This window comes from Enoplosus armatus, chromosome 20, assembly GCF_043641665.1.
Source record: "Enoplosus armatus isolate fEnoArm2 chromosome 20, fEnoArm2.hap1, whole genome shotgun sequence".
In the NCBI taxonomy this organism is placed as follows: Eukaryota; Metazoa; Chordata; class Actinopteri; order Centrarchiformes; family Enoplosidae; genus Enoplosus; species Enoplosus armatus.
The window spans coordinates 7,982,642-7,993,377 of NC_092199.1; positions in this window are offsets into that span (position 1 = coordinate 7,982,642).

Sequence of the window (10,736 nt, forward strand, 5' to 3'; positions counted from 1 at the left end):
AATAATCTGGCAAAAAAACCCATAAAATATCACTGCATCATTAAAACTAAGAGTCAAATAAAAGCCATAGGTTGAATCCTTCTATGCTTTGCTGTCAAACTGGATATTGAAAGTGGATATTACTTGCAGCTCAAGGTTTTTCAGATGTTCAAAGCCATTCCAGCATGGCCCCGGGGCAAGGTATATTGCCTTGGACATCTATCTTAAGGCTATGAGAACATTGTCTACATGGTTGGAAAAAGGCCATGTGTTTACACAGATGTTTCAAGCTTTTAGCACACAGATCTTCCTGTACCGAGCCGCACCACCATCTTTTGTGCCAAGGGCCATATACATTTTGCATTAGTTTACCCTTTGATACAGAAATGAAAGAGGGCAGGAGAGCTTGTAGGCTTGCACGCAGTGTCTGAGACAAAGTAAAGATTCTCAGCGCTGATATTTGAATATTTCTCTGAATCTGATTTAAATTGAGGAAAACTTTGCTGCTAACATTTCCATCACTACGGCTTCATTTGTTTCTGTTTCTTGTTGTTTTTTTTATATTTGCTGCGAGGTGACCTGAACACAGACAGAAACATAGTGCCTGTCCACATGTCTACTAGGGAAACAGAAAACAAATGGCAAAAGATAAGAATTTCATCCGTGTCGTAAGGACAGATCGCCGGCACTGGGAGGCAATTTGCCTGTAAGGCACAGTTGCCGTGCTGACCCTTTATGTTCCCTGTAAAGGTCAACATTTCCCTTTCTTTTGTTTCACTCCATGCATGCATAAATCAAAGCTCTTGGCTATTTTCATGTTTGAAGTGGTAAATACCACAAAATATAACCTGTATAATAATAGAATATTGCTTCTGTAATATAATATAGAATAAAATACCATCTGTAGATGTTGTTAAGTGCAAATGTTTTAATAAAACACAAAATGTTGAATACATTTTTGTGGGTTGGTTTAAGAAATAAATGCTTGCGGTGAATGTAATTTAGTTCAGCATCAGCAATCAGTGTTTTCCCATATTTGTTATGCTAAATTGGAATTTTGCACATTAAAAACACCCTCTCTTCTGCTTCTGTGCAAAGAAATTAGCAGTAACAACAGCAAACAGATGGCAGTATCCCATAACATCACTTCTCAGCCCGAGTTGTAAACATGATTTACAATTTGCAAGATATTATTTACCGTGATTCATGTTTCTGTCAGTTCCACACTGGAGGTTAATAGAAATGCCAGCATGCTCGCTGATTTACTTAGTAAAATTTTCATCCCAAGGTTCAGGTTCAGAAGATTGGAGTCAGAGAGAGTTACAGGATTCATGCATTATGCAGAAGAAGCTGACACGACCTTCAGCCATCACAGTCTTCTCTATATATCACACTGGGCTTGACCCTCCCAAGGCCAGAAGGAGCATTTGATATATTTAACCACAACTGCCATTAAATTACTCACATTCTTTAAGAGCTGAAAACATTTTACACAGCTAGCAACATGTCCCCAATATAATTTTGATTAAAAGTGGTTTTACACTTTGTATTTGCCTTTTACCGCAGGTGATGCTTCAGCAATAAGGAAGATGTTCATAAGTCAAAAGCAAACTAAATCAACAAATAAATCTCCTGCATGGCCCTTCTGATTTTTATGCCTCACATTATGGCTTCACCATATGTCGGCCATATGTAGAAATAAAGGAGAAAATCTGCCCCTGCTGTTTGATACCGAACACATCATAAAATGATAGGAAATAAAGTGATGTTTTAGAGGGTGAGGTCCATTTTAATATAATTGGCTTCAGAATTATTTATGACATTAATTGCCACATTATCGACTGGCTGTCAGCTCCTTGGGCTTGCAGTCCATTCTTCTTCACAAAGAGCGCCAGCTCAGCCTAAAGTAGACTGACAAGCTAATTATACCATCTTCCCTCTCAATGATAAATGTCACTAATGTGAATCTGGCCCAGAAATAAGACTCCTTAGTCACCTCAACCGCAAAAGTCTCCCACTCCAGCCAGGATCTTACGATAGGGACGCTTCACTCTGCTTCATTTCCTCCTCAATGGAGTTATGTTAAAGAATTCAAGCCCCAAATTGTGAAATTGCTCTTGTTAGGTCATTTGAATCTACACTTATTTATCCATAAAGCGCCACTATGCTTCATCAGAACTGCTTGTGGGATGATCGAACGGCTTCGGAAAGCCCCCTCGCCACACCTTTCCGACATAGGATTGAACATGGAGTTGTCATGTTGTGTCAGACAATTTCTGTAACTTTTCCAAAACCGACAATCCGGCGTTCATGCCCACTTCATGCAGCGATTGGCCAGCGGTGCAGAAGGGAGAAAGGGGGCAGGGTGTGAACTTTGAACTGTTATCCCCATATTTAAATGATATCACACCTCCCCCCTCTCCATGACGTGATGTCTGTGGCCGTTTGGAACAGTGGTCAGAACACTTACTCTGTCACTCAAATACATAAAGAGTAAATACACTCCAAAAGACGCACACTGGATAATATATTCTATTCTTTAAATGGTTTACAGTATCTGGATAATTTCACCTACTTAAGTGTTTTGAAGAGAGCGAGAACAAACATCAAAAAGAATTTTCCCGTCACTCCTCCCCAAAATGTTTCATATGAATTCCCTTTTTAATGATGCTGTTTACATATTCCGACTTCACTTAGGATGCATCCTGACAACAATGAGAGCTGACACATACCAAACTTGGTATGTCCCAGAGCCATCTTCAATGGCTGGGACGCTGTCAGCTCCACCTACATCAGTGGCAGTGTCTCAATGGTCGCGCGACACATGTCAGAAACTTTTAAATGTCTGCTCTTTTCAGCAGAGCGCTTCTGCAGCCCAAAGATGGCACTTTATGTGTAGTAATGGTGCGTATGAATACTGGTCAAAGAGTAAGCAGTATCTGCTGCAATATTGGCATAGTGTCAAGTATGAAGCTTGTACTTTATTATGATTCTGAGGCTCAGTTGAACCCTCTGGATCGATAAACTCAAATATTCTTGGCACAAGCATTTCTATCTTTTTCATAAATTCCCAATAATTAATGACATAATTAGTCTGCAGCTCAAATCAGGCAGCTATCAGAGAGATAAAAATTCAGCCTTACGCTCGGATGTTTGAGGAAAAGCCATCTCTGGTGGTTGTACATACCCAGGGCAGCCAGACACACATCTGAACTTTGGCCTTCTTTGATCAGCAGTTTTGGCAAGGCAATCCATCATGGTGCTCTTACTGTCAGAGGAGGTGCCTGGCTGCAGCTGTGTGTCACTGGCTAAGAGGGCCTGCTTAAAGGCAATCATGTCAACCTCCACGCGACTGCTCAGACTCCCAGATTGAAGGAGGATTTGACAGGGCCAGAAGAGTCAGCTGAAGACACTGGAGGGCTGTGTCTGATTGCTCTGTGGCCATAAAGTGATGTCTGATTTTATCCTCTGCGAACAACTGACTGATTTAACTCATAAATGGTGGGAATTTAACAAATGAATACCCAACCTTTTTGCTAAAGCACGGTGTATATTGCGTGAGGCAAAAGCAAGGATGTTTTTTGGAAAATCACATTTTACTACACAAATCAGAATCCGATATATGAAAGAAATCCATTAGCAGTGATCTAGAGCTGCTCTGTTTAACATTACAAAAAGACAGGATATGAACAATTTTTCGAGTCTGACCTTCAAAATATGTTTCCGCCTCAGGACAATGTCTAGACAGACAGATTGAGTACTCTTTAAAGGGATCACTGGCTGAACAGAGTGTGCTGCTGAGCCATGACTTTAACATAAACTTTGTAATTAGAAGAAATGTTAAAATGTGGTATTATTTTTAGGCTTCTTTCCAGCGAGGTTTCAGGGTGAGCTGACCTTACACAAACACGCCAAAAACAACAAACCCAGGGGGAATAAAATATATTTACATGCTCAGGAAAAATTGGTGGATGAGTGCGTTTTTGCCCAGGGCAGGAAAATTATATGGGTGTGTTGCGCTGATGTATACATTATAGATATTTGGAAAAAGGCCTGGATTCTTGTGCATGAAGAGACCTCCAGGGCAGCAGGTTAGGTTGTGTTTTGCACTCTGCACACAAAATGCCACTTGTCAGATCCTGTAGAATGTAGATACATCCTGGTGTAAATAAGGCGAGCGGTGAGTGATATTCCAGTTCCACTGCCAATGATTTCCTGATGGGAGAGCAGATAGCGTTTTCCCCTGTCACTTTTATACAGGCACCGAGTGCATTAACGGCAAAAACGGGCTTGACTTTCAGACAAAGAAGCTGAGTGACGGCTTGCTGACTGCAGCTCCGAGTGTGCAATAACATGATGTGAAAGGACATTGTCAGGAGCCGAGGAGACGAGCCCAGATTGTACATAGTGACAGAAAACAGAGATGAGGACAGAGATACTGGTGCCATATTAGTGGCCAGCATATTCAAACACCATCCTTGAGTCTAAGCAAACTTGACATCACCTCCAATGGCTTCAAAGTGTTCGCTCCCCTCCAACACCACCACCACCTCCCGCCCTCCCCCTCTCTTCTGTCTGTAGCCAGCTTTCCCCTCTGATGTGTCTCCAGACTCCGCTCTCTCTTATGTAGAGAGTTACCAGCAGGCCTGTTCTGTCAGGACAGGAGGATAGGGGCGCCGCGGCCTGCGGATACCCTCAGTCAATCTACATTTGGTCACCGCGGTGGGAAGTGTGCTCATTTTTTCCGATATCTGAGCTACTTGAGGTGATCCGAACACTGAAGTGTGAGGAGCTGTCACCTTGCATAAAGCTCTGCACCAGCGGAAGATGTACGGCTCCTGATATGCTAAAAGGGGGGAGGGGGTGGAGATCTCTCCGTCCTGATAGGCTGCGAGGACACTGGGGACCCTATAAGGGAGAGAGGGGGGGGGTGTATTCCATTCTGTCCGCCTGGGGACAAGAGGTCGGCGGGAAAGGAGGCAGCTCATCACCAGGCCCCCTGCAGTCTCTGGACAGATTTATGCTGTTATGGGGCCAAACATGGGGGAGATATTTAAATGCTGTATCAAAATATCAGCGAGAGGCCAGCAGAGAGAAGCACCAACAATCAATACATCATTGCTTTTGCAGGAGTGGGAAGACAAAAAGAGCACTGTTAAACCCCGTATGACTCTGAATGGTGCTGTTTGTTTTAGTTTCGTGTTTTTACTGGACGGTGTGCTGTAAGCCTGCCCAGTGGCAGCCAGTGGCGGGCACCGCTGTTTGTACCATACAGGCCATTAACAGTTCACCCCACCTTCTCCAGCAGGGCAGCAGCTGGGGAGAAAGAAGCATGCAGCAGCAGTGCAGGATCTCACCGGCACCAAAAAAAAAAAACATGGCCAGAGGCAGGGAGGCTGGAGTACGCTCCGAGTAAAGTTGGCAGCTGTGCGGCTGTGTGTGATAAAGTGCAGCTCGCCGTAAATACACTCTGGGGCTCCCCGCACAGCTGGCGACTGTAGGTTACAGTTCTGAAAGATGGAGTGCAGGAAAGGGATAGTGGGAGGAAGAGACGGATGAGAGAAACGCAGAGCTTGCATCTACACATCATCTGTCTGAGGTGGAGAGGAGGATCAGGGCCAAATTTATGAGAACAAGGAAGATGAGGAGGAGGGTAAGAAAATGTTATTGTGTCAGTGTGAGAGAAGAAAAAAAGCTCACATCTGACATTCAGGAGCATCTGCAGACAATTAAAGAGGCATTAGCATGAAAGTATGGAAGCAATTTGGGCACTACATATATACAGTATGTTGGTCGACGAGAGCAAATAAAAACACATTTTAATAAAACCCTGAAATATGAGGCACGATGAACTCATACACAGGTAGATCAGATGTATTATCCATTACCTCATGGAAGAAACAACAAAGATATCTAAACAAGCCCTGCCAATGTGTCAGGAAGAGGAAATCAGAGTGAATTTAATGAACACTTTTATACTGCGATAAGCTTTTAGCCTTTCAGGGTCATTATCGTGCCAAGGGGTGACACAGCCAAAGGATGTGACACTTAATGTTGAGGCTAGCTGTCCGCTGTCTATGTGGGTTCTTCTCTTTCACAGAGTTAAACAGAACAATCAACAAGGACTTTTAATAGTGTGCAGAAATCTATTAATAACATAATTACACTTTTTTTTCCCATCACTGACAGCTTCAGCAATGTAGAGCTTACCAAACCATACAGTACAAAAGAATTGTGAGATGATTTAGCTAAAATTGTTTAGAATATTTTGTCATCTTCAATGATAAATATCAGTATTCAGCCATAATTCTAAAAGATTTATATTGTAAAATAATTTTTAATGTTTCAATGTGTTATTCATTCATGTCGTTTGAATAATGACAAAAGTCCATTATTTGACTGAAATTTAATGGAAACCTCGCTGTTACACAACGGTGGTGAATTTATTGGGGCTGAAAAAACTGTTTACATTCAATAAAATATGTCATGGAGAGTTAAAATGCAAAGTTAAACTGACTGACGTTCAAATGAACTAGGGCGTGTAATACTTGATGAAATGTTACTTCGGCCTGCTCAATATTTATACAGGCTACAGTGCATATTTCATCATAGATTACCCAAAACAACCAATATGAGTGGACTGAAGTATTAGTTTAGATTCTAAATCATTCATTTCCACTGTTGTTTTGGCTGATATCCTCCTGCTCCCAAAGGAAACATGGAGGCACCGCTGATAAAGTTATGCAGACATTTATTTTTCACTTCCAGTGATTTAGCATGACTGTGCTTGTCACCATGATTTAGAGGAGGCTGCAGTCTGCATTCTGTTTATTGTGACCAAACAAGTACAGCGCCTGCACGCTTTCAACTTCAGTGTTATTGATTAAAGTTTTAAATGGTTGCCATATTACCCAGGGACTTCTGGGAGATTAATTTGCGTCAATGTTCATGTGTAATTCATTAGCCATTTAGACAGCTCAACCATAAGGACTCTGTCTTGAGAGAAAAGGTCATTTTTCAGAGTGGAAGGCAAACTACATGCTACGAACAGTAATATACAATACATTTCATGTTGTAAAGAAGATTCAGTGCAAAACTGATGATGATTATGTTTGAAGTTTGGAATTAAAGATATGTAATGGCGTTCTCCAGCATGAAGAAAATGGGATCTATCTATTATTAAAGTATAGATAAACTACTTAAAGCTCCACTGATGATTTTTTGTATATTAACATATGCACCAAATGACTATGTGTAATGTGAAAGGGGTCCCTCACAGTGACAAACCTACAACGGATTATTACCCAAACTTTACGCTCTTTTAGCTCATTGTTATGGTCCACCACTCCCATTATCCTTGTTTCCATCTGGCAGGCGGCTGTTTAGGAGACAAACTCTGATAAGCCCACTGTACGCTCCCTGCCCAGCACTAAACAGGCAAAGCTAGCAGCTACCTGGTGAAGTTCGTCAAACATCTAGCAGCTTAAGAGATGGGGACATTTTCCAAGTGGAGACCAAAACCGAGCTACTGTGAAAAATAGAGTGAATATTGGACTCACATTTGTCAGGTGGACCCAAACATGACTTCAAATGAATGATAATGTTGCTACCTGTCTGCTGGATGTGTAAGTTGGCAACTGTTTGCTAACATGTGCTAACATACGTAGCTTTATAGAAAACTGAGGTGAGACAGGAACTTTTGGGCTCGGTTCCAAAAACCTCATTCAAAATTCCAGTTACATCAACGCAAATTACTACTAGCCTTAGAACATAACCTAACCCAACAACATGTTGTGTGGTTTACTCTAGATGTGTAGATAAGGATGCTAATTTAAAAAAAAAAGAGTTATATATGTAATATTTCTGTCTTTAGCGGCCTTAAACTCCACCGCAGCTTAAATGCCACCAATGGAATGAGGTGAATCCATGGGGTCTGTATATTATAATGTAAGCTCTAGTTTTTTGTATGCTAACAAAGTAATGGTTTCGTTTTGTTAAAATGAAAATGGTTTCAAGTTCTAACAGCAATTAGGGGGGAGGGGGTGGGAGCAATTATTATTCTGGAATATGGACGTAAATCTCAGGAACACGCTTTGTTTTTTCAGAAAGACAGATTAAAGAAATGCTGAATGAGAGATTCCATTGAGTTACAGAAGCTGGTGGATCAGAGGCTGGTGGATCAGAGGCCAGCCAGGACGTGAAGTCAGGACTTCAGCTCTCTGTTAGGTGATAATACATGAGGGCTGTGTATCTGTCAGCTTGTTGTGGAATGTTTTCTGCCTCAAGTGGCATATAAATCAATTAAAGCAGCTTCAAACCAAACATGCAACTCATGAACTGAATATAATGAATTCAACTTGTTCATAACTCATTAATATTTTTTTAAGAAGTGGTGGATGTGCTGTATGATGCAAAAGCTGAGGCCTCAGCTAGAGCGATATTGCATGACTTGATTTCTTGAAAAATAATAAATTTGCCATCTAGAGACAAAATAGGAATTAAGAAAAATGACTGTGAACATGAAAACTGAGCTGGCTGTGTATGAAGGCAAGTTGTGTCCTGAGGCTTTGGGTCAGCAGTCAATTAAATTATCACACTAAACTGAAAGACTTTTAAAATCCCCTTACTGAATAATGGTTGTCAGACACTCTGTATCCTCCATGATGTTCTGTAAAAAAGGTTGCAGCAATGGGATTAGGGCTTGATCCTCAGCTACTGCTGTGCCCAGTCTAAAATGACTATCCTCTTATCTCAAGGCAACAGAGCTACATTATGTTATGTACCGACTTCGTCAAGATAGAATGGATGTCATCGAAATTAATTTAATCTTCCTTAAATTAGCTTCTGACTATGAGCTCTCGCAGTCAGAATTTATGTCCTCCAGAATTCAATTTCCTCCGTGGTGTGATATGCTTTTATCAGTTGGTAACTATTCGGTGGCCTCCAATAATGAGAGCTGTCACAGAGAGCAGAAGCAGAGAGTGTTTGATGGCGACCATCTTGTGACCACTGGAACTGTCGCCCACATCTACCATCTACCAGGGATATAAAAAAAAAAAGGAGGACTTGAGGGTTCCCAGACGTTACACAGCAGCTCTCGCTAAAGCAACAGTAATTTCAGAATCAGATGCCGATCAATCTGGGAATCACTTTAATCCAATTATTAGTAATTACCATTAGAGTGTATCAGTGTTTGATTCATGGCTGCTGGAATGAAAGAAAGGGCATCTGATGTTGGAAATGTTTTGAGTCACGACAGCAAGATAACAGCCTGGAAAGACGCCTTTAAACTCATTTCAACAGCAGTTCTTGCACAGAATTACAAAATAAATCAATTCACTGATAAAGCTCTATTGGATTTTTAACTTTTAAAATAATCATTTTCGGCATGCCTAGTTTGTAGCACAATACAGAACCCTGAAAATGCAGCTTTCTCACACATTAAAAGCTGAAATGTTCTGAGAGAAAAACCAAAACCCATTGCTTAATAAAAATAAGGGACTGACTTCTATCTGACAATTTGACACCAGAGACAGTTATGCATTTTGAAGCCACATAAGCTCTGCCATGGGTTCCTTTCACCAGAAAAATCCCAAATGTCACTTCCTACCTGAGATGTTAGGTGCCCACCCGGCTGTCTGGTCCTCCATTATTACTTTCATCTCGTCTCAGCGCCTGATGCTTAATAAGCAAGTACCTGCGGCCATGCCTCCATCTCTAAACTCTGATTTGATGTGGCAAGGAGACAGAAAACAGGGAAGAGGGGGGACAGAAATAAAAGAACAAGGGATCAAAATAACTGTGCCTGGCTGGCTGAGTGGAGTGGGGCCCATCAACACCAATAACCGTTAGCTGCGAACACGCGTGTCACAGCGAGACAAGTGTCATATCACTCAGCCCACTGCTTCATTTGACTGGAACACATCAATCACTCAGGGAAATCCACACAGACGTGCCGGGATAGGCCTCACCTCTGGCTCCCTCATTACGTTGCGTCAGTGTTAGTGAAACCTTGGCCTGTCAGGAATCCACTGCCGTCTTTCTCTAAAAGAGCCGCTCTTGTCCGGTTGTTTCTATCAAACACGGGGTGAGAACAGCAGGGTTGAGATGCAACAGCGCATGGGAATCTTACAGCTATTACATATATGTCAATGTGTTAGGTGTTTCAGCTGACCTCTGCTACTAACTGAAACACAAAGCGTCTGCATGGCTGCACACGTTTGTGCCCGTGAGCTGAAGGCAAATCCTCAGTGCAAACTGCTCATGACAAAGACAAGCTCACCAGTATGACATTTTAAAGCTTTACGGCTGCTACGAATGATTGTTGTCATTACTGATTACGCTACTGGCTATTTGTTTGGATAAATTGTTTGATTTAATGTATAAAATGAGAAAGAAAATGCACATCAGAAGTTCCCAAAGCCCAAATTGATGTCCTCAAATTGCTTGTTTTTCTCAATCAACGGTCCAAAAATATAGAATTTACAGCGATATAAAACAGATAAAAGCAAAGCTGGAGAGAGTGAATGTTTGGCACTTTGGATTTATAAATGACTTAAACAATTAATTCATTATCAAAATTGTTCATGTATTCTTCAGGAACAATGCCTATTATGTTGTTCAACAGATGCTAAAAAGCACCTTAAAAATCAGATAATTAAATGTTGTCAATCAAATTCTCAGTCAATTGACTAATTAATTGACTCACTTTTCTGCACCAGTTGCTGCACTATTGACATCCAAAATAATCAATGGGA